Source organism: Amblyomma maculatum, chromosome 1 (genome assembly GCF_055883805.1).
Source record: "Amblyomma maculatum isolate TAMU_Amacu chromosome 1, ASM5588380v1, whole genome shotgun sequence".
NCBI lineage: Eukaryota > Metazoa > Arthropoda > Arachnida > Ixodida > Ixodidae > Amblyomma > Amblyomma maculatum.
This window is the reverse complement of record NC_139344.1, coordinates 251,796,635-251,823,069: the sequence shown is the minus strand read 5'-3', so window position 1 is coordinate 251,823,069 and position 26,435 is coordinate 251,796,635. Positions and strand designations below refer to the sequence as shown.

The 26,435-nt window shown below is 45.8% G+C and overlaps 1 protein-coding gene and 1 long non-coding RNA gene across 3 annotated transcripts in view; one reads left to right on the top strand and one right to left on the bottom strand.

Moving 5' to 3' along the window:
• LOC146206224 (aurora kinase-like) overlaps positions 1–26,435 on the top strand; it is an 880,154-nt gene that overhangs the window by 570,370 nt on the left and 283,349 nt on the right. The gene's annotated exons all lie outside the window — the stretch shown is intronic.
• On the bottom strand, positions 3,749–13,957 carry LOC146206233 (uncharacterized). 2 transcript variants are annotated; one of them, XR_014703253.1, is made up of 5 exons: positions 13,848–13,957; positions 13,334–13,497; positions 11,980–12,028; positions 4,554–4,687; positions 3,749–3,936 (listed from the first exon to the last, which is right to left on the bottom strand). It is a non-coding gene; the product is annotated as an uncharacterized LOC146206233 (long non-coding RNA). The 2 variants fall into 2 exon arrangements; XR_014703252.1 differs by lacking the exon at positions 13,848–13,957 and adding an exon at positions 13,681–13,798.

Sequence of the window (26,435 nt, the reverse complement as noted above, 5' to 3'; positions counted from 1 at the left end):
CTCCGCGCTCTCTACAACACAGGCCGTGTCCGAAGACCTGCCAGCGCTGGTTACAACAACTTTTAGTAGTTGTTACAACTTGTAGAGCTCGAGTTGGGTCCAAAAGTAAAAAAAAAAAAAAAAAAAAAGACCCGTTTTTTTTTGTGTGTGTGTGTTTTTCGCGTGTTGCGCGCTCGATACAAACAAGCGATCGCTCGTGCATTCTTGAAAGAAACCTAGCGTCAAGTACTGTACAAAAAAAAAAAAAAGTGGAAAATGCGCAGCCGAAACGAAAAGCAATGGGTGCGATATGAGATTCGAAATGCCTAAGTACAGGCCCTTGTTTCAGTCGGCGTTTATTTTTTTATTCTTACGGGGAACCAAAAAGAAATCGGAACACAGCGTCGGCGCTACCCACGGTTGCGGATCTAGACAGCCGCCTTTTACAGCGGCGCCTCCCAGACGGCGCCACATGTTCGGCCAAAGTAGAGGACCCTAGCCAAAGCTGCAGCGCACCAGGCCCATTGACTGTAGGTCTGTTCTCCTCAGGGTGTTGAAGAAGAATTTTTTCGAGTTCGGTTCATATTCGGGTTTACACTTTTCAGGTGCAGATTGGGCTCCAGAGACACATTCCTTTCCTGTTCGAATCGGTTTGACTGGGTTCAGAACAAAAAAAAAAAGAACTTTGTATTTTTTTTTTTCACTTCACTTATTTAATACTGAAATTTCTTTGCTGTTCCAATACATAATAAAAGCTGAAAATTCATATAGTAGTCTGTGTATTGTAATTGTCATCAGATGTGATGGACTCCCCTTGTTTGTACAGACCTCAGCAAAATGTTTATATTGAATGACTGACAATTAGAGCAGGATGGGGAAAAATGATTATTTTAATCGGCACATAATCAACCAAAGCTGTCAGGTACAGAATGAAAGTTCAAGGAAAATAATTTTTCCTGCTGCGCTTTTCAAGTACACAAAAACTCACATGAATTTTATTTTAGAACAAAACCTCTACTACTACATGTATATGTACATGTACAGTGTTTCGTCTGGGTCCCACTAAAGGACTTTAAAATCGTACCAAGGCCAAACAAAGCACACACCTCAAGACTAATGATGTGTATACGATATGTGTGACTATATATCGCTATCGCACAGCCCGTGGACATTTTTGCATTTCGCGCTTTTATGGAGGTAAAATGCAATGGCAACAGTGTGTTGTGGACCAAAAAGCGCTGACAGAAGTCTCCTCCGTCACGTATTGGGGATTGAAGTCACTATCGTATTTGTCGGAGAACTGGATTAATCAATTGTGTCATTCCTGTGGCCGTGACGCAACCACGCTCTTATTGCGCGTCATGGTTGCCTGCATAGGCGCACTGTATACCTTCTTATGGAGCCACTTTGAGGCTAGACTGGTGTGTTTAGTCACATAATTTACAACAAGCATGACATGACATCATGGCTGCTCAAAAATATTTCATTATGCGCTCAGTAAATGCTGCCAAATTTTTTACTGCCAGGAGAAAATGACCAAAGAAAAAGGAGGTTGTTGAAGGTTGTTCAAGATAGATGGAACCGTACTGTGAACCAGTTTGGAGTGGTACCTCCAATTTGTTAAGTTCAGGTTCAGTTCCAAGATGGCGAAAAAAACTTGGGTTCGGTTTGGTTCCAGTCCGACACCTTGGTTCTCCTACTCCTGCTTTGTGGAGAAGAAGAAAGTAACCCAGCCCCAATGTACCAAAAAATTTAAATGCTATCCTAGATGAAAATCGACAAATAAAAGGTGCTAGCAAGGCTGGTGAAGCTACCCTTTCTGAACTAGATGAAAAGCTCACCAAACTAAACAATGCCAAAGTTCCAAACGATGCCAAACATCGGCCAAAGTTCATTTCATGCAAAGTTGGTGTTTTATATAAGTTGCCGCTTTCTTGTGGTGGTGTGTGTATTGGCCAGACTGGGCAATGCATCAACAAGAGACTTCAAGAAAATCCAATTCCTGTGATAATAATTCTACTGCATCATCGATTGATTTTGCTCAGCATCAACGTTCATGTGAATGCAAGCCCATTTTTGAGTGCCCAGTAATTCTTTTCACACATAAAGTACCTGGAGAAATTATGGAAGCTTAATTTATGGGGACATATGGCGATACTCGCATCAGTTGTCCATCATCGGTGGTGTCGAAGAAGGAACAGGATTATTTAAAGACTGCCTATATAGGCTGATAAATTTTTTGTGTATCTAGTGTGTTATTTGTGCAAGTTTTGGGTGTGTACACAGGAGTGCTGTTGCTTCGCAACACGTGGGCATTAGTTTGGAGCATGTATGCGTGTTTTTTTCGTTCTTCTATGTTTTTTATTTTATTTTCATTTTTACTTTTGTCTTAATTTTGTAATTTTTATGCAACTTGTCGTGACATCTTTTCTGGTTTTCTATGTATGTTGTTCTCTTCCTGGTGTAAGAGGTGTTGAAGTGTGTGCTTGTTGTGTCCATTTATGTCTCGCTTTGTCCGTGTCTTTTTGCGCTCTTGTAAGTGAGGTAACTGTATGTAACAAAATTGTCACAGAGAGTAGGTAAGTAGCAATCACATTCAACTCTTAATTTCCAATGCATGTTTTCAAAGTTAGATGATTATTGTGATATTTCTACCCCAATTAGTGATACAGGCGCTTTATTTATGCATTCTCAGAGGGTGTAGTTGAAATGGTCTTATGATTAGGCATGAAAGGATCAACAGGTCGAGATAAAATTCCAGCCATACTTCTTTAGAGCTACACATAGCTTATAGTAACGTTTTTCATAATCTTCAATAAGTCCATGAAATCTGGTAAAGTACCGACCAATTTGATTCTATCTCTTATGGTTCCAGTCTTTAACTGTGAGAATTTAAACATGCCTTTCCCTGTTGCCTTGTAAAATTAAGGCTCTCTCAAAGTGAGTGTAATTTATGGTGCTCAAGGTCTACCTTAGCACTGCAAGATTTTTAACACAACTAAGCATGAGCACATTTTAAAACTCTTTGTTGAAATATTTGCCCAAGGTTCTTGGTATGTAACACACAAGTCTTAACTGAATTTGCCCATGTCCTATCTTGACCACTGTTTGCAGACCCTCAGGGTTCAGTGTATTTCAGAGAGATGGTATTATACACTGCTAACTTTGTTTGTCCTCTGAACTTTGCATACAGCCGCACAGTTGGCATATCCGCAATAGTTTTGTTTTGCTTGATGAACTGATATTTTCCTATAATATTGAAAGGGTACTTTGCAAGTGAATGGTTTTCTAAAGGGGTTTAACTTATGCATGAGAACTTTAACCTTGACTGCATGTAAAGACGTCAATTTGGCCAGAGGCACAGGCTGCAGTGATGACAATCAAGCAAAACAAGAAAAGCCCAGAAGGGAGCAACAGGAGAGGGTTTCACAGGCTGCAATATCATGCTTGAATCTATCACAAAATCTGGATATGCTGAAACAAAATTGCATGAAGAACATTTTTTACAAAAAGCATGAGCAGCCATCTTCCCTCCCTTTACAGCTACCACCACTAACAACTAACATATCTCCTTTATTTTACTTTCTTTTGCCCTTCTATTTTGATATTGAAAATCATATCATCACTGAAAAAGACACATACTGCGTTACTGCAGAGCACTTCATTAATTATATCTCTGCACAAAAAGCAATTACTAAAATGTTAGGTTTAAAATATTAAAAGAAACATGCTGTAGTGTATGTACATAACAATATTTCCAGTGCTGTTACTTGGCATCAGAAAATTTTATTGCACCATTAGTATTACAGGAAATGTGCATTCAGAGCCCATACCTGCCCCACTATTTTTTCGTATCTTACCACTGCCTGTAATGCGTTGTGGAAATCCTCAGATGGCCATCAGCATGTAACGTTGCAGCCTTTCTTTTAGTGCAATTCTAGTGACATGGGACTCCATCTAAAAAAAGAAAAAAAAAAAGATTCAGACAGCATGCAACATCAGAAAAATGAAGCTGAATGATCTCTTAATTTACTAGTATATTGAGGTATTTACACTATTTAGCATATCACCTATGCGAGCCAGTGATGCCGAAGGCAAGCATGTACAAGCGCGGACGCACGTAAACGGCATATGCATTTTCATTCTAACTGCAGTCACCCATTCTGTTTCGTACATAAGAATGCATTATTTGTCTAAGTAAAAGCTCACTGGCGTCTACTAACAATCTGCACATACCACGACTGACAGTGTTTCAGATAGGTAAAACATGAAAATGTTGTAAATATAATATACTCTGTTTAATTTTTGTCTGCACCTGTAGCTATATACTGTAATATACTAAGTGTGCATACGAGGTGGCATCTAAAAGTTTTAAAGCTAAACTGAATACTGAGCGAGTTGATGGGAGTTAAGCATTTTGCATAGTGTTAAAAGCAGAAACTAGAAAAGAAGCACACACGGACAAACCAAGCGCTGATTTGTCTGCGCATGTTTCTTTCCCGGTCTTTGTTTTTCGTGCTATGCAAAATGCTTTAAAGCTAGCTCTGTTTACAAGGAAGTGGTTGTTTACTTACGTTAACATATGATCACTTTCAAAGTAATCCCATTGCACAGCAATAGAGTGCTTCCAGAGCTCCTGCCCCTGCTGGGATGTGCAAATATTCTTTTAAAAGCTTATCGAGCACCTTCTGTGATCCAAGCTGAGTCTCTGCAACGGTATCGAAACAGTGGCCTTCGAACTGCATCTCCATCCTCGGCAAGAGGGCACAGTCCGCAGAAGCTAAACTGGTGAACAGGGTGGGTGCAGAAGCGAGATGCAGATTTGGGCAACGCACTCTCATGTGAGGGGACTTCAGTGATAGAGTGCATCGCTCATGCTGTTCATGATGAAATCACTGGCATGATAAAGCACGTGGTCACAATAGCAACGGTTGCACAGTTCCTGATGTATACTGTTGGTATCAAATGAAATGCGAACAGCAGAACACAGTTTGCGATAGTTTTGCTTGTGTTTTCTTTAACTCTATTTTCTCATTGTCCCGTAGTAGTGCCACATTCATTCTTTCCTAAGGATGGTGACTTGTGCAGCCCCGTTTCACTTCCGACAGCAACTGTAGCCTGCGTGGTCGAAGCGAGTGCTCTTAGTGCTCGCTGCCCTACATCGCATTGATTTTCCTTCCGTCACTGCGCTCGTTTCAACCATGCGGGCTGCAGCCGCTGCCGGCAGTGAAATCATGCTGTGCAGGTTCCCATCATCTGGAAAGACTGAATGTGGCACTAGAATGACATAATGAGAAGAAAACAGGAGCAAAACTATCGCAAACTGGAAGAGTGTGACTGCCTCCCATAACGAGTCAGACTGCTTCAGCTGTAACTTTACATGCGCTTGGCTGTTCACATTCCATTTAACGCCAACAGTACACATAAAGGTGTTTTTTGACACGCTGACTTGCAAAGGCTGGTGCCTTCTGTGACTATTTATGCAGCTTTGTGCTAATCTTTGTAGGCTTGCTATAAAACTTTTCTCGAAACATTTTAATATTATGTCACATAAGCGATCATGCCTTTTAGCAATACTCTCAACATAAAAATGTTCCATAATCAGCTGAAGTTATTTTTAGAAGCATTCAGATCATCGCATTTTTGCAGAATGCTGGGTGCCAGACTTTATAGCCAGGTGCACACACAGCTCACTTATTATACCTATGATTTACACTAGACAATTACTGCACTATTTTCTCTTTTAGCAGCTGTGCTATAAAACAGACCTATACTTGCTGAAAGTGTAATAGGGCGTTTAATGACGCTCAGATGGAGAGCTGTGAGGACAGGACCTTGCAACGGCGAGCCCCGCGCGTACTTCTTCTTCGTCGCACAACGCACAGGTGCATGTCGATGGCGATGACTATCACAGTCATTAAACGCCCTATTACAATTGGCGGAGGTGCCGGAAACGATCCCACCCAAACTGGAACTGCGAAGCCGTACACTACCCTCTACGACCGCCATGCAAGACACTTCGACGCTGCCGGCCGTTCCACCCACGATCATGTGTGCTGGCGTCGTGCGCCAGCGTGACCCTTGCCTGTTCAGCGGCACGGCCGATCAAGATGTCGACGACTGGCTGTCATCCTATGAAAGAGTAAGCACCTACAACAAGTGGGATGACTCATACAAGCTCAGTAACGTCATATTCTATCTGACGGACGTGGCGAACCTCTGGTTTCGCAACCATGAGGCTGACCTGTCATCTTGGTCGACATTTAAAAAGAATTTCGCGGAAGTGTTCGGCCGCCCGGCAGTGCGTAAGCTTCGTGCCGAACAATGTTTACACGATCGTGTTCAGCGCGCTGATGAGACCTTTACCAGCTACATAGAAGACGTCGTTGATCTCTGCAAACGAGTCGACCCGGCCATGCCGGAAGCAAACAAAATCCGCTACATCCTCGAGGGCATTTCTGACGACGCCTTCCAGATGCTGGTAGCGAAAGATCCCACCAGCGTTAGTGAACTCGTGAAGCTTTGCCAGAGCTACGACGAGCTCCGCAAGCGGCGCGCTTCTAGGCGCCGCTCCAGTGTGTGCGACGAAGGCGTATCCGCATTAGCCCTGGGTGGTTCGCCAACTTCTGAAGGGAGCCCGCTGAATCAAAAGATCAAAGATTTTATTCGTGAAGAGGTCGCACGTCAAATCTCACTCCTTCCCCATTTTCAAGACTCGGGCCGCCTCGTTCCTGAACTGGCTCCATCTTTGGCCCCTGCTATACGCCGTGTCATGCAAGAACACGTCGCTGATGCCTTGCCGTCCAACCCCGTGGTGCCGCCTGTGACGGCACCTCTCACGTATGCCCAAGTAACGGCTAGGCCACCACCTTCGCCCACGTCTGGCTCCTATGTGCAGGTCCCTGCCTACCGTTCACCGCCGCATGCTGAGCCTTCGTTTCAAGCCCCACCCTCAAGGTTCCGCCCACATCCTATGAAACCTTGGCGTACTACGGACAACCTTCCGATTTGCTATGCCTGCGGTCGGCCGGGCCATGTTGCGCGCCTTTGTCGCCAGCGCCTCCAACCTTCACAGCCTGACATTCGATTTTACCCGTACGATACCGACTCACGCTCGCAAATGATTCCGCCCGGTTCTCAATTTGTCCCACAAGATCGCCAAACCTATACCACTCGTCGATCACATTCTCCTCGGCACCGATCGCTTTCTCCAATGCTGCGACGTTCTACCAGCACCGTTGAGGGAAACTAACAGTCGCAGTTCCGGGGGCAAGAACTGCGCTTGTTTCGAATTCCTCAAGTCCTCCATGCCGTCCCGCTAATGTTATCAAAGTTTCTGTAGAAGGCGCCACAGTTCTCGCTCTCGTCGATACCGGTGCAGCCGTCTCCGTCATCAGTGAAGCGCTCTGCCGTCGAATTCGCAAAGTGACCACACCGATTTCCGACTTTTCGCTCCGCACCGCCTCATCACAGCACATTCACCCCTCCGCATCTTGCACAGCCCGTGTGCTCATTCAAGACGTCTTGTACCCCATCGAGTTTATTGTTCTGCCGAACTGCTCGCATGATATCATCCTCGGATACGATTTTCTATCGACTCATCAAGCCGTTATTGACTGTGCTCGTGCACAAATTGCCTTCGCCCCCCTCTGTGATGCCCCCTTTTGTGATACCCCTCCCCGCACTGCAAAACTTCTCGTCGCCCATGACACCGACATTCCTCCGTTCTCTGCTGCCCTCGTACCACTGTCTTGTGAGTGGGTAACTCCTTTGACTGCGATTTTTACACCTTCCGAAGCCACCTCCCGTCATCCCTGCCTCCTTTTTCCGTTCGCTGTTCTCGAAATTCAAGACGGCAAGAGTGCACTTTACGCCTCGAACCCATTTTCTTGCCCAGCAGTCCTGCTCCGTGGCGAATGCATTGGACGTCTTGAAGAGCTTGATCCCAGTCATATCACCACTCTTGCTGACTCAACCCCCTCCTTCGACGTTAGTCTGTGCTCTTGCGATGTTGCGACCGCTTCGACGCCCTCCGACGTTTTCCAACATGCTATTGATGCTGATCTTCCACTTGCGCAACGTGATCAACTTGTCGCCCTCTTGCAGAACTTCGCTTCTTCATTCGACTTCCCTCAAACTGACTTGGGCCGCACGTCTGTCGTAGAGCACACCATCGACACCGGTAAAACTGCACCTTTGCGCCAGCGCCCCTATCGCGTGTCGGCTTCGGAGCGCCAAGTAATTGCTGATCATGTGGACGACATGCTCCGTCGGGGTGTCATTCGGCCATCCCACAGTCCCTGGGCGTCTCCAGTTGTGTTGGTACCTAAGAAAGATGGCTCCTTCCGGTTTTGTGTCGACTACCGCCGGCTCAACAAGATCACGCGCAAGGACGTCTATCCTCTGCCACGCATCAATGACGCACTAGACTGCTTGCAGGGCGCCGAGTTTTTCTCCTCGTTGGATTTACGATCTGGCTACTGGCAGGTGCCAATGGCTGACGCTGACCGCTCTAAAACTGCCTTCATCACACCAGATGGATTATATGAATTCAACGTCATGCCCTTTGGGCTTTGCAACGCCCCGGCCACATTTGAACGCCTCATGGACACTGTGCTTCGTGGATTCAAGTGGCGAACCTGTCTTTGCTATCTACCGATTTTCAATCCCACCTGCTCCGACTGAAGGACGTTCTCACTTGTCTCGCTACCGCCGGCCTCCAACTGAATCTGAAGAAGTGCCGCTTTGCTGCTCGCCGACTAACAATTCTAGGTCATGTCGTTTCTAAGGATGGCATTCTTCCCGATCCCACCAAACTTCGTGCAGTTGCCGAATTCCCACGCCCAAAATCACTGAAGCAGCTACGAAGTTTCATTGGCCTATGCTCCTACTTTCGCCGCTTCATCTTAAATTTCGCCTCTATTATTGCTCCTCTCATCCAGCTTCTCTCCGGTAGCTCCGACCTCTCCGCATGGACACCTGCTTGTGATGACGCCTTCAACACTTTACGCCGTCTTTTGGTTTCGCCTCCCATCCTCCGCCACTTCGACCCGAATGCGCCAACTGAGATTCACACTGACGCTAGCGGTATTGGGATAGGCGCCGTTCTCACCCAACACAAACCTGGTATCCGAGACTATGTGGTGGCGTACGCAAGCCGCACCTTGACCAAGGCAGAGTCCAATTATTCTGTTACGGAAAGAGAATGCTTGGCCATTATTTGGGCCATCGGCAAATTCCGTCCGTATGTCTATGGCCGACCATTTTATGTGGTCACTGATCATCACGCTCTGTGCTGGCTGGCGTCCCTCAAGGACCCGTCCGGCCGCCTTGCTCGATGGGCTCTTCGCCTCCAAGAGTATGACATTCGTGTCATATATCGCTCAGGCCTCAAGCATACTGACGCGGACGCTCTTTCGCGCTCACCGCTGCCTCCCTCTTCGTTGCCTGATGAGATCTGCGCCTACGATTTGTCTTCGCTTGCCACTATTGACATGGCCACGGAACAGCGGCGCGACCCGTGGATATCTACACTTCTGGACTTTCTTTCAAGTCACTCTCCAGGTCGTCTGTCTCGGGCGCTTGCCCGCCAAGCTCACCATTTTTCAATTCGTGACGGGCTGCTCTATCGCCGCAATTATCTTCACGACGGAAGGAAGTGGCTTTTAGTCATCCCCCGTCATCTCCGCGCCGAAATTTGTGCTGCTTTCCATACTGATCCCCAGTGCGCCCACGGCGGAGTGTTGAAAACCTACACGCGCTTGCGTCTACGCTTCTTCTGGCGTGGAATGTACCGCTTTGTCCGCCATTTTGTCCGCTCCTGCCAGTCTTGCCAACGCCAAAAAACACCTCTCAAGTCCTCTGCTTCGTTGCAGCCGTTGCCCTGTCCTGCCCGTCCGTTTGATCGTGTCGGCATAGATCTATACGGTCCCCTTCCTACAACTTCAGCTGGCAACCGCTGGATTATCGTGGCAGTGGATCATCTAACCCGCTACACTGAGACATCATCATTGCCCTCTGCTTCCGCACGCGACGTGGCTGCCTTTATTCTGAAAAACCTGGTTCTTCGCCATGGTGCCCCTCGCGAACTGCTCAGTGACCGCGGACGCGTTTTCTTATCAGACGCTCTTGAGGCTCTCCTGAAAGAATGCCGCATCATACACCGCACCGCTACCTCGTACCACCCTCAGACGAATGGACTGACAGAACGTTTTAACCGCACTCTCGGTGACATGCTGGCTATGTACGTGAACACCGACCATTCCAATTGGGACCAAGTTCTACCGTTTGTTACTTACGCATATAACACCGCGACACAGGCCACTACTGGATTCTCTCCATTCTTTCTCCTTTACGGGCGCGAGCCACCCTGTACTATGGACACACTTTTTCCCTACCGCCCTGACGTTTCCGAATCTTCCCCGCTATCCGATGCCGTCACGTACGCAGAAGAATGCCGTCAGCTCGCCCGCTCTCTCACAACAGAAAATCAGTGGCAACAAAAATACCTCCGTGATACCGGCGAAGCTTCGCCATATCTCCCGGACACACTGGTGTGGCTCTGGGTGCCCTCCACAACCCCTGGCCTTTCAAAGAAGTTTCTTGCTCGCTACCACGGGCCATATAGGGTCCTCCAGCAAACATCTGCAGTCAACTACGTAGTTGAGCCCGTCACGCCCTCTGCGGACTTGCGTCGCCGTGGTCGTGAAACAGTTCACGTGAACCGATTGAAGCCATTCTATGACCCCGCTGTGCTTTCCGCGCCATAAGTCGCCAGGATGGCTCCTTTTTTTACCCGGGGGGAAAATGTACTGTGATAGTCATCGCCATCGACATGCACCTGTGCGTTGTGCGACGAAGAAGAAGTACGCGCGGGGCTCGCCGTTGCAAGGTCCTGTCCTCACAGCTCTCCATCTGAGCGTCATTAAACGCCCTATTACAAAAGCTGAAAATTAATGCAGATCATAAGGAAAAAAATAAATACGAACCTAATGCTGAACATTAGAAATACTATCGTCCTACCTGTTCTAATATTAATCGCCTGAACTTTGATGCCTGCAGTTGCAAAAAGTAGAATTTTCACTGTAACAATAAAAAAGCTCGTGCATTGGATGCATAGCCTTTCAGAAACCTCCAATTCAGGGAAGGTAAGTAGCCCTAACACCGAAAAATCTAAATCAGTCATATCACAAAACTGAGCCTGTGGCACAAAATAGCACAGCTTCAGCTGCTGTATCCTCATGAAAAAGCATTTAAGTGTTAACAGATTTCTTCACGCTCTGATTTTCTTATATACAAATATAGCCTTACAATATATAACCTTAACCTTTTAGCCTTACTCACATGCAATAACATAAGCCTTACTCATAAGAAAACTCACAATCAAAAGAGCAGGCATTTAGGCTACTGTACCATACTAATGCACTTTTTGGGAAAACAACACCAAATGCTCAGTGCCAACAGTTCTGATTCTGATATGGATATATCATAATACTGTATACCAGAAAAACAGCTAAACATTCAGGCCTTGTTAGCATACACATAATTATAAGCACATTTGTTAGCATTAATGAGAAAACAATCAATGTCAACAATTATGTAGAAGTTGACTGTGACATACAGCTTCATCATGACAGGCCTGTTGATCGAGTAAAAATTCGGTTTTTGCACGTCAGAACCTGATGCATTTACTGCAAGAAGCCTGAGAACAGAAGCTCAGATATTGTTTCAGACAAAAGCTAGAATGCATACATACGATTCATAAGGTGTCTTTCAGCAACAGCTGATAGACACCTATGCAAATGGCAATTCAAAGTTGCAGTAACTACAATTTTATTGAGGACCTTTTTTTGGACCTCAAAGAGGATAATGTGTGAAGCTTATGAATGGTCGAAATGAGCCTAGAGTCCTCTACTACTGAGCCCCTTTGTACTGATGTGTATCATTTGGGTGTTAACCTCATATAATAAACCATACCATAGCTGAAGCAGAACGACTTACCACTTGAAAGTCCTGCACTCACACCCGGTATCAGGCTGCCGCTGAGGCTCTGTAATCAAACAAAGAAAGTTCAATGTTTCACTCGCTTCATTTCTTTATACATCATTCTATAAATGCCTATTGTTTATTCAAAATAGTGTTCCATTCAATCGAAAAATTTGCAGCAATATCACTTAAGGTACAGCTGAAAATATGCATGCATTATTTATGGTTGTCATTTATGGTTGCTACCGTGAATGCAACCAGTGCGACATAAGATTACAAGACAGTCGAAAGCATGTTTGGTAATATATACCGAAACATGTTCAGTCATCTAGTTTGGCACCACTTCTAAATTTTGAGCATGAGTGCTCACCCTCACAGAAGTTTGATAACTAGACCTGATGAAGGTGGCTGCTGCCAAACCCACTCGCAATGCATGGAAACATTACAAATGTAGTACTGCTGACATTCATTCGGTACAAGCGATAAAGCTTTAAAAAAAATTTCATTCCAGCTGTGCCATGCAAATCACAACAGCTTTATGCTATGTGACTACTTTTTTGCTTTGCAATGGCAAAAGAATACTAGTTTTAATTTACAGTAGGTTATACAAATATATGTTGGGGTTTTTATTTCCACGAGCGAAAGTAATTTGCAGTGCAGCTAAGGCAAAGGCAGCAAAAATGAAGCACTAGCCAAGCCCATGGATGAAGAATTCAAAGTAGGGAGTTATTTCGTGTCCGCTGCACCCTGTGTGCTGCAGTGTATAGGGTCAATGCACTGAATTGTTTTCCTCAACTGTACTTATGCTTGTATGTCACATTGGTGCATGTTTGCAGGCTGCACACAATGTAGGTTACATTTCTATTAGTAAATAATAGCACATCTTGACATAAAAAAGAATATACCCGAAATGCACTCTTATTAGCGCATTTGGGAGCTTCAGGACTGCAAGCATCCTGTAGCTAGAGTATCTTGACCAAGTAAGTTTTTCAACTGGTTTCAGCAGGTAAGAACAAGAAAAGCGAAAGCAAGTTATAATTGGATTCCTCAGTCACAATCGGGCACACCAGTTGGGTGCTTCAGTATCAATTTGTGCTCTTCTAAGTCCCAAATAGTTTTAGAATTGCAGTTTGAATACCCAAGTATTGTAGCTCGATTTGTACCTGCAGTCCTGCTTCCTATTTGGAATGTGCGCTACCAGTTGGAGCACGTTTTTATGCTTTTCATTCATAATTTGCCTTACTAGGAATTGGATTTTAACTACTAAGTGTACTTTCAGTTTCTAGTCAACCTCTCAGCTGGAATTTGCATTACTAGCATGCACGCACGCATTATTTAATACCAACAGAAGAGCGCGATTTTAACTTACCTTAGCTAACCTTAGCCAACCATTCTAGTTGTACCTTCGCTTCTTAACTCCCAGTTTACCAGCCGGAGACATCCTTTTAATTCCGGATCAGCTGCTTGAAAACTAGCGTCCACAATAAACCGAGTCATAGCTGTTGTAATCATACGGCGTAAAATGTTTTGATCCTGAAATAAAAGATTTCAAAGTGAACACACCTCCGCCAAGAAACTACGTTTCATTTGCATCGTCAGTGTCAAGAACGCAAAGCTGACGACAGCCTCCCGTCCACTGCCCCAGAGCTGCACAAAGCTGTTTTCATTTCCGATGGGAAAATTTGTCACCTTATATATTCTCGAGCAAAATCCTACCATAATGAATATCTTTTCTTTTCTCCTTGTTATTCAGAGCACATTATACCGTGAGATACTGTTTAAGGGAGTCATCGAACTTCGGAACACCGCGCTTCGGACCGACGTACGCTCTACACCAGAGCAGTTAAAAAAAAAAAAAAAAAAACGAATTACACTGCACTCACTACTTAACTGCAACACGTTCAAATTCCAAATATGACATAATTTACAGCTCTTAATTATAATGACATGGAGATAAAACAAGCTGCAAATATTCAGTTATAAGTAAGCAAATTGTTGCCAGACGTTTGAATTTGTGCTTTGTGGCCAGACTTCACGTACAAGAAGACACTAATACTTTGCAGGGGAAGTATTGCAAAATTTAATATTAATTTGTAAAATAATAAATTATTGCATATAATTGACAAACTGTACTATATAATTTTAAATTTTTTTATATTTAATTCATTGTTGTTATCTTTTATGCTAAAGTTTACATGGTGGCCAAATTTTTGTGCTCACAAAATGAATTTGGTTCAAAAAATTAATTTAAATTAATTACACTGCAATTGATTATATTAGTTTCTTCGCAGCAATAAATTATAATTTTTATGGGTGTTCTTCTGCAGTGTATTTGACTAAGCCGACAACAGTCGACCTCGGTCGTCTCCTTATTCTCTTTTCTAGCGTAATAACATTCACATATTTAGAAAAAGCTAGTCTCAATCATATAATTTAGGCTTAGACACATTTGTACGCGTTTTAATATATTTTCAATTGAAACGTAAAATTCACCGGTTGCAGGCCGCCAAGGGGCGCTATTAAACACACTCACTCACATATGCGTTCTGCTGTCAGCGTGCACACGCTGATATGCTTTTTGGCTGCGTTCTCTGTTAAGAAAAGATTAACTTCGCGATGAATCTTTCAGTAAGCTCATTTAATTTTTCATGTGCTGTTCTATGCTTCACTAGCCCAATATGTCATAGCGCCCAAATAAATATCCTATGACGGCACCTGACGGTAAAGAAGAAGAAGCAGCTACTACGTTGCATTGCGCACGCACAAAATTTTAGTGATAACGAATAACAGTTCTTATAATGGCCGATAGGTTGCACGACAAATAGTGCGTGCTTGCTTATGAAACTCTATGGAACATGCCGTTGATCTTTGTTCCTTCACTATAGCGTGTCTAATTCTCTACTGTGGCGCCCTCAAAAAAAAAGCGTGTCTGTTAATTTTTAAAAGCGTGCACAATTCTCCACTTATGTGAAAAGCAATTGAGAGATATAACCATGCAGAGATTAAATAATATTGGCTGCTTCTCACCATTATTTCTTTTTCTGAAGTTGACTCAATTGTAGCAGTGGTAGCACTACAGAGCTTATGCGCCCTCTGTGAAGGCCGAATAACACCGCATATGCGCTTTTGACATGACCCATTTGTAGCCTTTTCTGTGGTTTACAGAGTTTATAGTGTCGTCCTCAGAGGACGCTACTATTCGTAAAAAACCTGAAGTAGCGAATTGCGGTTCGTTTTTTGTCTTAGTCGAGTAGTGGGAAATTGCGCAACTGGAGTGTACCGATAATATGAACGACCTGCCTACTTTTCGATAGAACCAGAAGTGTGTCGATGGAAGGAAGGAAGGGCAGCTTTATTTTTGAAAGAAAAGGTAGGGGTTTTGAAGGTGCACGCCAGCACGTGCCTTTGAGGCCATGAAGACCCCGGGCGATACAGGTCCATATGCCACGGCACGGCCGGTCTCGGGGCAGAGAGCGCTTCGAGCGCGCGCTCTCTCCCTCGAGACCGGCCGTGGCCACGGCTGAGTATGCCACGAGGGTGGGCAACAGTGTGTCAGCGGACACAAACCCGGACTTGACTCTCTGCCATAGAACTGGCATAGTCAAGTGGACGAACAAGCATCAGGATCTAGGTAGCGACCACTACGTGCTAGAGGTAGAACTAAGTAGGAAAGTGAGCGTTAAGCGCTGTGTATCGGACGGAAACCCAAGTGGATTGGGATAAATTCAGACAGATCAGAGAACGGGAAGAAATTGTAGATATAGAGTGCATTCAAAATTGGGCCGCCCAATTAATTACCCATGTAAACGAGGCCACCGAAGAAATTAAAGGCGAAGCTCTGCCTGAGGCGATGGATAGCAGGCTATTCGGCATGTTAAAAAAAAAAGAAGAGCTAACGAAGAAGCTCAAAAAGCAAAAGTGGAACCGCAATCTCAGGAGAGAGATAGCCAGACACAACGTCGAAATCGAAAAATACGCCCGGAAACTCGAGTCGCAACGTTGGGATAACAAATGCGACGAGATAGAGGGCACCATGAATGGGGCCAAGATAAAGCCCCTCTATCCTTGGAGGGGCTTTAGGCCAAGACCTGGCAACTGCTCAGGTTCCTGATAGAACCCAGTAAGTCCAAAACGGCCGCCAACATAGAACAGGTCAAGGCGAGGTATAACTTTAAGGGTACGGAAAAACAGCTTATTGACAAGCTCAAGTCCACGTACGTAGCTCCCCCCGCCACAGCGCATTACAGAGATTACAACGGACCGGCGAACAGCGAGCTTGACGCGTCCGTAACAGTGGCAGCTGTCAGAGCGGAGCTGCACGGCCTAAAAAGACGCTCGGCCCCCGGGCCGGACCTCGTTAATAACAAGATGCTCGCAAATCTGGACGACGAATCGATCAATGCCCTAACCAAATATTTAAATCAGGTGTGGGAGAGTGGTAAGAGTAAGAGTGGAAGAGGGCTAAGATCACCCTAATCCACAAGCAGGGAAAACCACCGGGCTTGGAGAATCTCCGCCCAATATCACTAACATCCTGCGTAGGCAAACTACTTGAGAAAGTTATTCAGAGGAGGCTAACCAAATACACCGAAGAGAATGATGTGTGGCCGGCTGAATTGGTCGGATTCAGGCCCGGCCTTTGTACGCAAGATACCATGCTCAGACTACATAACGATGTTGTCAGAAACTTCAGGAAAAAAAAAAAACGAAAGCTATTCTAGGCTTAGACCTTAAAAAAGCTTTTGACAACGTCAGCCACGACGCCATTCTCGACGGGCTCGCTGAGCTTAGAGTAGGCGAAATAACCTACAACTACATTAGATCATTCCTGTGAGACAGGACGGCGATCATCAGCTTTCAGGGCTTATGTTCGGAGGACTTCCCGCTGGGTAACAGAGGCACTCCGCAGGGGGCTGTGCTCTCACCTTTCCTTTTTAACATCGTAATGAGGAAGCTCCCCAGTAAGCTTGGCCATCTCGATGACTTAAAACTAAGCATCTACGCGGACGATGTGACCGTCTGGATGTGCGAAGGGAACGACTCGTACATTACATCCAGGCTCCAAGAGGCAGCCGATATAATCAGCAATCACGCAGAGGACGTAGGTCTATGCTGTTCGCCAGAAAAATCGGAGCTCCTGGTAATGACCAGCAGTAGTGGGAAGATAACTCCAGATATAAAAATTAAAGTCAACGGAAACGAAGTCCCGAAAGTAGATGAAATTAGAATATTAGGTATGATTATCAACCGCAGGGGTAGTAACAAAAGCCTGATTAAGAAATTAAAAGATCAGGCGGAACTCGTAGTCAGAGTATTTAAGAAGACGTCCAGCAGAAGGAGTGGTCTCACGGAGGCTAGTAGACTCAGACTCGTACAAGCTTTTGTCACGAGCAGAATGTGCTACGCGACTCCATTCCTAAATATCAACAAGACCGAAGAACACAATTTAAACACCATAATTAAGAGATGCATGAAGTGCGCTCTAGGACTCCCCATAACTACTTCTAACGACATTCTAGAGAAAATGGGGTTGCATAATGAGTGGAAAGAGCTGGCTGCGGCAGTCAGGCTGTCCCAGAGAGAGCGACTCGCAGGAACGGCGGCGGGTAGGCAAATCCTCGATTGGGTAAACCTACTAGCGCCCGGGGAAGGCGAAAGTGTCAGAGAAAGCATAGATCGAGAAATCAGAAAGCATCTATACGTCTCGCCCATACCGAAGAACATGCACCCCGTACACGACGAGGGGAGGAGAAAAAGCAGAGCTAAGCACCTCGCTAACAAACTGGACAAACTCCCGCCGGGATCGGTCGCCTACACCGATGCAGCGATCGGGAAAGAAGGCGACGTAACCTCGGTCGCCCTATTAGACACTGGGATCGCCATAGGAATAGAAAGAAACCGAGATCTACCGCCGGTAGAGGCGGAGGAGATTGCAATAGCCATTGTCATTGCACGACCAGGCGTGAAACACGTCATCAGCGATAGCAAAGCGGCGGTTAGAAATTTTAGCAAGGGTAGAGTCAGCAATCGTGCTGCAAAACTTCTGAACGAGTCGTCTCTCGCCGAAAGCGTGACCGTAATCTGGACCCCAGCACACGCCGGTCTCGCCGGTAACGAGGCTGCCCACATGCTCGCCCGCTCCTCGCTACCTCGGGGTGCTGCGGACGCCTCCACAACATCTAAAACCAAAGAATGTATTGGTACCTTTAGGGATGTAACCGACAACCTGAAGAAAGACCGGAGGATATATCCGCCACCGGTTAGATCCCTGAGTGAGAAGGAATCGTACGACTGGAGAAGACTCCAAGCTCGAAATTTCTTTTCGCCCCTGTGGAGGAGTTGGACGGGTGCCAGAGGGCGGAAGAGGGACGGTGCAGAAACCGAAATTTGTAAATTTTGCGGCCATGTGGCAACATTAGATCATATAATCTGGAGATGCGTTCGTGCCCCAGGGCGCAACGTGATTAAAACTAGCGATGAATGGGAGACCACGCTAGAAGCTCCGACGAAAAAACGCAGCGATTCGCCGTCCGCCTGGCGGCCGAGGCTGAAGACCTCTTCTCCTAGACGAGGCCGGGTGTCCTCTGGCCGCGGTGCGACAGACTGCCTCCCCGGACGCCTGCGTGCGGACCCGTAGGTGGCTGCTGCACCATATTCGGCGGAAATAAATGTTCTTCCTCCTCCTCTACTGAGGCGCCCTCCAAAGAAATGCGTGTCCGTTATCTTTAAAAGCGTGCACAATTCTCCACTTATGTGAGAAGCAAATGAGAGATAAAATCATGCAAAGAATAAATGATATCGGCTGCTTCTCGCCATTTCTTTTTCTGAAGTTGGCTCAGTTGTAGCTTTGTAGGTAGCACTACAAAACTTACGCGCCCTCTGTGAATTCCGAGTAACACTGCATATGCGCTTTTGACATGGCCCATTTGTAGCCTTTCCTGGGGTTTACAGAGTTTATGATGTCATCCTCAGCGGACGCAACTATCCGTAAAAAACATGAAGTAGCGATTTGCGGTTCATTTTTTTGTCATAGTCGAGCAGTGGGAATTTGTGCAGCTGGAGTGTACCGTTACGCGAACGACCTGCCTACTTTTCGATACAACCAGATGTCATCATGTGTGTCGATGGAAGGAAGGAAGCGCAACTTTATTTTTAAAAGAAAAGGTAGGGGTTTGGAAGGTGCACGTCAGCACGTGCCTTTGAGGCCATGAAGACCCCGGGCGACACAGGCCCATGCCACGGCTCGGGATTGAATGTCCGGCTCGTCGCTGGCCTTTACTTCATTCGACGTGTCAAGGGAGAGATCGGGAGGCAGATGATTAAACGAAGGGTAAAAGTACATGGTTTAGTGGTGCTATTTCACCGCAGAAGCGACAGGTCGGGCTAATTTCTCGATTAAATATTAAAAAAAATGTATGAGTTGGGGAATATATGTCTAGCTCAGTTTGAAAATTTCTCCACACCAGCTGTTGCTCTCTGGAGGGTGAGCTGTGTGGTGGTGGGTGTTCTCCCAAGTCTGTAGTGTGTGGTGTAATCGTAGTATGAGGCGCAGCTGTAGCGAAGCAAGGTTTTCTTTTTTTTTTTTTTTCCAAGCGGTAAATGGATCCGACGTCGGCAGTTATCAATACCATCTGTCGACCGGAATTAAGCTACATCCAGTCGAAAGGACATATATGATGTCGTACTGTGTGGCATTTCCGCCAACTCGGCCAATGTTGAAGGGCTGCCTGAGCGGGAAAAGATGGGAATCTCCGGGCTCGTATGCGGTGTGCTGCAAGTAGCGTGTTCCCTGTGTCGTAGCTCTGCCCTTCCTGCGTAAATGTTTGCAGTCGCCGAGAAATATTTAACTGCTCATCTGGTTTCGCTGGCCGTACATCCGCTCGAGTAGTCTGCGTTTTAGCTGAACACTCTATGCCTGTGACGCAGACTACAAAGACTTGCGCCCTGCTCCCCCCTTTCTTCAGCAACATACTACTGCCAGATTTGCCGTGTGCGTCTAGCGAGCTTGTATGCGTATACTCCTCTACCGATGCTGCTGGCGGTGTGGCAGTGGTATAGGCAATGGTTTATAAAAACATAAAAAGGAAGGAAAAGAACGTTTTTGCCGGCTGCGGAAACTCCAATCTAATATCTTCAGCACCCGAGCTGCGGCCGGCGGGAAAGAAAAGGATTAGGGTGAGGATAGCGAAGAGAAGTAGAGAGGGGAGCTTCTGCATTAGGGAGAGCGACGTTACACCGCAGCCCCCCCCCCCTCCTCCTCCTCCTTCCTTCAAAGTCCCTACCAACGCAGCTGCACAAAGATGAGAATTTATTTTTAAACATTTATTTTGACGTGATGCATTTGAAACATGGAGAGTGGTGTATATATATATATATATATATATATATAAGCAGATCAATTAAGGGGAAATGACGGTGCTCGTTATAATACATGAAGGTAAGAAGGTAACAGTCGGCGAGGCCAAGGAAAACGTTGGGGATGGTACTTTGTCTTCTTTTTTTTTATGTTTATATGGATAATCATAGAAATTAGTAATGTAATCTGTTTAGGGGAAACATAATTAAACACAAAGTAGATGAGCACCGGACGCGATATTCGGAGGTCGTGGGTTCGGTTCCCACCATCGGCACGTTGTTTTTTCTTCTACTTTGTGTTTAATTATGTTTCCCCTAAACAGATTACATTACTAATTTCTGTGATTATCCATGTAAACATAAGTACCATCCCCAACGTTTTCCTTGGTCTCGCCGACTGTTGGCTTCTTTCCTTCACATGTGTGTGTGTGTGTGTGTGTGTGTGTGTGTATGTGTGTGTGTGTGTGTGTGTGTGTGTGTGTGTGTGTGTGTGTGTGTGTGTGTGTGTGTGTGTGTGTGTGTGTGTGTGTGTGTGTGAGTGTGTGTGTGTGTGTGTGTGTGTGTGTGTGTGTGTGTGTGTGTGTGTGTGTGTGTGTGTGTGTGTGTGTGTGTGTGTGTGTGTGTGTGTGTGTGTGTGTGTGTGTGTGTGTGTGTGTGTGTGTGTGTGTGTGTGTGTGTGTGTGTGTGTTTAAAACTAAAAGGAGCTTTACCGTGGACACAGAATTGAAAAGCATACGCGACGACGCGCTCTCACAACGGTTCCTTGAGTCCTCGATACAGGTAAAGATGGCAAGCGAACAGTTCTTAATGCAACACCAAGGGTCCTATGCCGCCACTATCGTAAAAAAAAAAAAAAGAAACTGATCCGGCAGAGTAAGGTATGGGGCAGGCTTGTCGCCTCTCTCCCCCCCCCCCCCCCCCCCCGGTCCTTTGACAGCATTAGGAGGAACGGCCGCCTCCTCTGCCCCCCTCCTTATGCACGCCTATGGAGCTTTGTACGCTATTTACAAAACACAAAAATTAACCGAGTTCACGCCGCTAAATGAGTTTTCGGACCGGTCTTCCCGCTGTTGTGCTTTCGTCAGTTGTCAGTGAGATCAGGAATCAGGAACTTCTGTTGCACGGGTCTGGTGTATGTTCAGTTGACGTCGCCTGTCCAGATCTGCAAGAACATCGAGCGTTTGCACGCGGGATTTTTTATCTTGTCTTTGGTTTTATTACTCGTGCCTTGTGTTTACAATGCTTTGGGCTCTTTTACTGAGACATCTTCGGAGTACAACTCAAAAAATCGCAAAATGCGTTTTAGTAATTAAATTTTCTGTAAGGGGCTTCGGACGGATCCGATCGTAGTTTTTACAGCTGTGGCTAACGTTGCGTACGGGTGAACCCGGTGCATTGTTGCTCCTGTGATACGTAGCATCGTTAGGGTGGCTGCATCATGCCATATTAGGACGTGATCCTTCCTTTCTTTTTTTTTTTTTTTTTTTTTATTCGTTTCCGCCCATTCTTCTTGCCTCGCATGTGGGTGGTGAAACTGCGCTCCTCCCAATGTAGAATCCTGCGCACGCCTACGGCCATCGTGTTAGATATATGATCAGAATGCGTTGCCCGATTGTGTATAAGGATGCTCGAAACCATGCGTATGACCTTGTCACGGGAAGTTATGTTCGGGGGCGCAGGAAGGAGGGCTGGTAGGGCTTCAGCCGCCCACGAAATGTTTTCGTACTGGCATACACTGCAGAGAAAAACAACCTACGGCGCCAGAAATCATTCTGAACTTTGTCTTCAATGTCTTTGTTGCGCTCAAAAAGGCATTTCGGCGCGAATAAAAACGTGAAATCTAAAGTAGTACATGATGGGTACCGTACAAGCGTGTCACGCCACATTATCAGACATGCTGGACTTTTTTGGTACTGCAACTTGTTCAAATCATACACACGCCCATAATTTACAAAATATAATTATATTTAAACTGTCATAAAACAAGTAGTTATATGTAAGCAAATTGTTGTTGTCAGACGTTTAGAATTACGTTCTGTGGCTAGATTTCAAGTACAAGACGATCAATTGCAATAAAAGAATTGAAAGTATAATATTATTTTGTAGAATATAAAACTATAACATTTTCTCGGCGAGGAGCACAGTCCGAAGTCATCAGTTTGTACATTATTTACATTGTTGCTACGTTTTTACGTTCAATGTTTGCCTGGTGGCCAGATTTTCATGCTAAAAAAAATGCATATTTGTTTTTGTTGAAGCCCTTTTAAATAAATAGATTAGAATGCTACATTAATAATTTATTTGCAGTATTAAGGTATTCCTTTCCCATAAGTTGTATTTGTTTTGCAAGTCCACTAAGCCATCATTTGTCGACCTCGGTCGTCTACTGTTTGTGTTTCAAGCATAACAACATTGAACCATAAAAAAAAAACAGCTTCTGCCAAAAAATAGCGTCTCACAATTCATATTCGCTTGAAAATAATTTTCGATTAAAGCCTGAAATTTTTTAGCCGCCTGTACTGGCCGCTAAGGCGCGCTGATAAACTCATTCACGCATGCTGCAGTGGCCACTGTACGTATACACTAGAAGCAGTTTTAGGGTGGAGTTTGCGCGTCCGCCCGCATAAATTGTATGGGCGCTATCGGAATCGTGAACTTAGTCACCGATGTTATGCTTGCAGCTCTATCTTCAAACGGGCAATAAATTAGGAACGTTTTTCCGGTGCCCTTCTGGGACCTCTAATTAACGTTGCTCTAAGCGTCACTTATGCCTTGCGCTAAAAACGCCGTATAAGAACTGTGAATGCATCTCCACTACAAAAAGATTAACTTGACACTCTTGCGTTAAATAAGAGAATGTTCCTAGTCGCCTACCCTTCATCGGTGGAATAGACCATAACGCCCCAATAAATATCCCATGGTCTCGCAAACTACTTCTGTTGCGGCACCTGACGGAAAAGAGGAAGCAGCAGCTGCTACATTTCACTGCGCAAGGTCAAACTTTTAGTGACAATAAATAACAGTACTCTTAAAAACCACTAGGTGGCAGGATAAATAGCACGTGCCTGCTTATGTGACTGCGGGTGGGACAAGCCGTTATTGTTTCTTTACTAAAGTATTTACACTACTCTATTGTGGCGCCCTCTGAAAACCGTGTTCGTTAATTTTTTAAAAGCGTGCACAAATCTCCGTTTATGTGAAAAGTAAATAACAGCTGTAATGAGATATCATTACACAACATATAATATCGGTCGCTTCTCGCCAAAATTTGTTTTCTTTTTTTGAAGGTAAATTTGTAGTTGTGGTACTACTACAGAGCTAACGCGCCCTCTGTGAAGGTTGAGCGGCACTGCATATGCGGTTTTGACATGCCTTATCTGTAGCCTTACCTGTGGTTCTGCAGAGTTTATATCGTCGTCCTCAGAGGACGCCACTATCCGTTAAATCTCAAAGTAGCGATTTGCGTTTTGTTTATTTATGTAGTGGGGAGTAATGCCAGTAATGCTACTAGGTTGAATGTGGGAAAGAAGAAACTCCTTCCTCCAGCAACAGATAGATAGATAGATTCAGAGGGTGCGGTGCGGTCACTGCGGTGTGCACTGTGTAGTGCACTGTAGATCCCAAGTTCCCAACCTTTCGACAAAACGAACTGTGTATCGCTGGAGCAGCTGTAGCTAGCAAAGCAACTTTCCTTTGCTGCGTTTGCATCCACGAAAGGACGTGCTAAGTGGCGTTTCCGGCATCTCGGCGAATGTATGCGAGGTAGGCAGTGCAGCCTGCTCAGGATGAGATGGAAACCTCTGAGTGAGGTAGCGGACACTCCATTTCTTGCAACGTTGTCGTTTTTGCGTGCGAAGTCGGCAGTGATTGTCCATCCGGTTTCTGTAGCCACTGCTTGGGTCATGACCGAACTTGGGTCAACGGCCGTGTTTTCGCCCGCGCCCGTGAGACATATGCGTCGCGGGCCCGAGTAGCCTGCAATTCTGAAGATGTGCGCCTAACCTCCGCATATGAGTGCGTCCAGAGAGCGCGTGGCCTCAGGTATCGGTGCTGGTGGCGGTTATCAGCTAAGTGCAGTTTTCGGACCGGTCTTGCCTCTGTTATGTGTTCATCAGATATGACAGCGATATCAGAATCCGTGTTGTTATTAAACGTAACAACATTTGTGCTGACACTGTACCTTTCATATATATTCAGATATTCAGGCAAGATAGCTGGGGGATCTTCGGCGGACCGACACTGATCGGTCTGTTCCGTCGTCGTCCTCTACAGCAAAATTTCGTAAAAAGCAAAAAGCGACCATATAAGACCATGGCGTGGGACGCTCTTTACTTCAGCCGAGGGCGAGAGGTCTCTTCGTCCAGCGATCGTCCAAGTAGAGCTCCCCGAACCTGAATTTTATGGAACAGTGATGTCCGTATCACTTGCCATTTAGTACCCTAGTCACACGGGCAAGTTTAGTGGCACTTTCACGAAGTGCACTTACATAGGAAAAGTGACACTTTCGGTGATCGCTGTCACACGGGAAAATGAAGTGTCATTTTGAAATGACGGCAGTGCCGATGCGGATGCTGCAGCCCTATGTAGAAATAATTTAGTTTTCATGAAAATACCTTAAAACTCAATTTTATTGCAAGCGCAATGACCCCAAGCTAATATTCAGTTTATTTGTGCATTTGAGTACGTCTTTACAGCGTTTGCTTGCCGTTGTACACAACGTCGAAAAAGGTCCGGTTTCCGCAGTATCACGAAAGTGGGCGACAAGATGCTACTAGCTTTCCGCTGTAGTACCGCCCATCGAGCGCCCGTGAACGGCAGAGCGCGTGGTGCAAGCGCTTGGTCGTGCGCTCCTCCGTGGTCGTCACTGACTATATAGTTTGTTTCGCATCGAAGTATCAGTGGGCGGCGCTTTCGTATGGCCAGCTTAATAGAATACATGGCTCACTCGTGACACTGCCTTATTGTCAACCTTGCTGTCTGTTCATAATAGGTGACAGGGGCAATTCAAATCGACAACTTAGCAAAGGTGAGCTGTGCCGCGCCGCCGCCGACGATGGCTATATATGAAGCTGTGAGCAGAAATTTGCTTGTGTCGCAGCAATTACACCTACTAGCGACTCGGTATAGGTCAACGATCCCCAAGGAGGATTAATTACTGACATTGCTTTACTTCAGGGATCATTACGGGAAAAACAAATTCTCGCACACTTTTCTGACGCCGGTGACAGCGGGGCAGGATGCGCCGTAAAGGTGCTGGCGGCTTGCGGGAGGAAAAGCGGCGGTGTCTCTGGCCGGCGCTTGAGCGAAATGCTGCCTGTCAAGTGACGACTTTCTAGAGATTGGGTCACAAATAACTCCAACTTCGTTGATGCAGCTTGAGATACCGCATACCATACCGCAGCAGCAGACGAACGCCTTCGCGTTAGCGCAAGCACTGAGAGCGAGGGTGGCTATTCATGTGTACGCATTGTTTTCAGTTGGTGACAGCGTAAATCTCTTGCTTATTAATAGAAACGCTCATGAAATTACGATAAACATTTCAAAACATTGTAATTCTCAAAAAATGTATGAGTGATATATCACTGCCCTGCTGTCGAGACTACACACTCGCCTGCCGGACAAAGTGTAGCGAGTTCGCCAAACTATAGTGCTCTAGAATATTGGGCAGTGTGACGACCGGCGCCGGAGAGCGGGCCGCTTTTGCGATGACAGGAGCCGACTCCCGCGAGAGGGCGCGACGTGCAACAGGGGTGCCACGTTCGCCGCTCGGCGCGTAGCGGCCGCAGGGATAGCGGGGGTACAGAGGAGGGGCGCGGTTCTTTTTGGAGCTATTTTGACACGCTACGCAAATGGGGCGATATTTAATAAAGGGGCTACTTATTACAAGTGCTTAAACTCATCCCTCCCATTCAATTTCGTTAATCTGGAGATGCCGTGCTCGCTTGGGCAGTCCTACGGAGCAGCGCGCGATGTTTGAATCGCTATTTCAAACTCTTTCAACATTTCTTCCTGCGAACAGCCATAAATCGTCCAGATGAGCTTGTACTTAATGTTTTCAACGAAGCGTGGTGTTTTGCATTCGTTCTTCCATTAAGGGAATAAAGGCTACTGCCGAG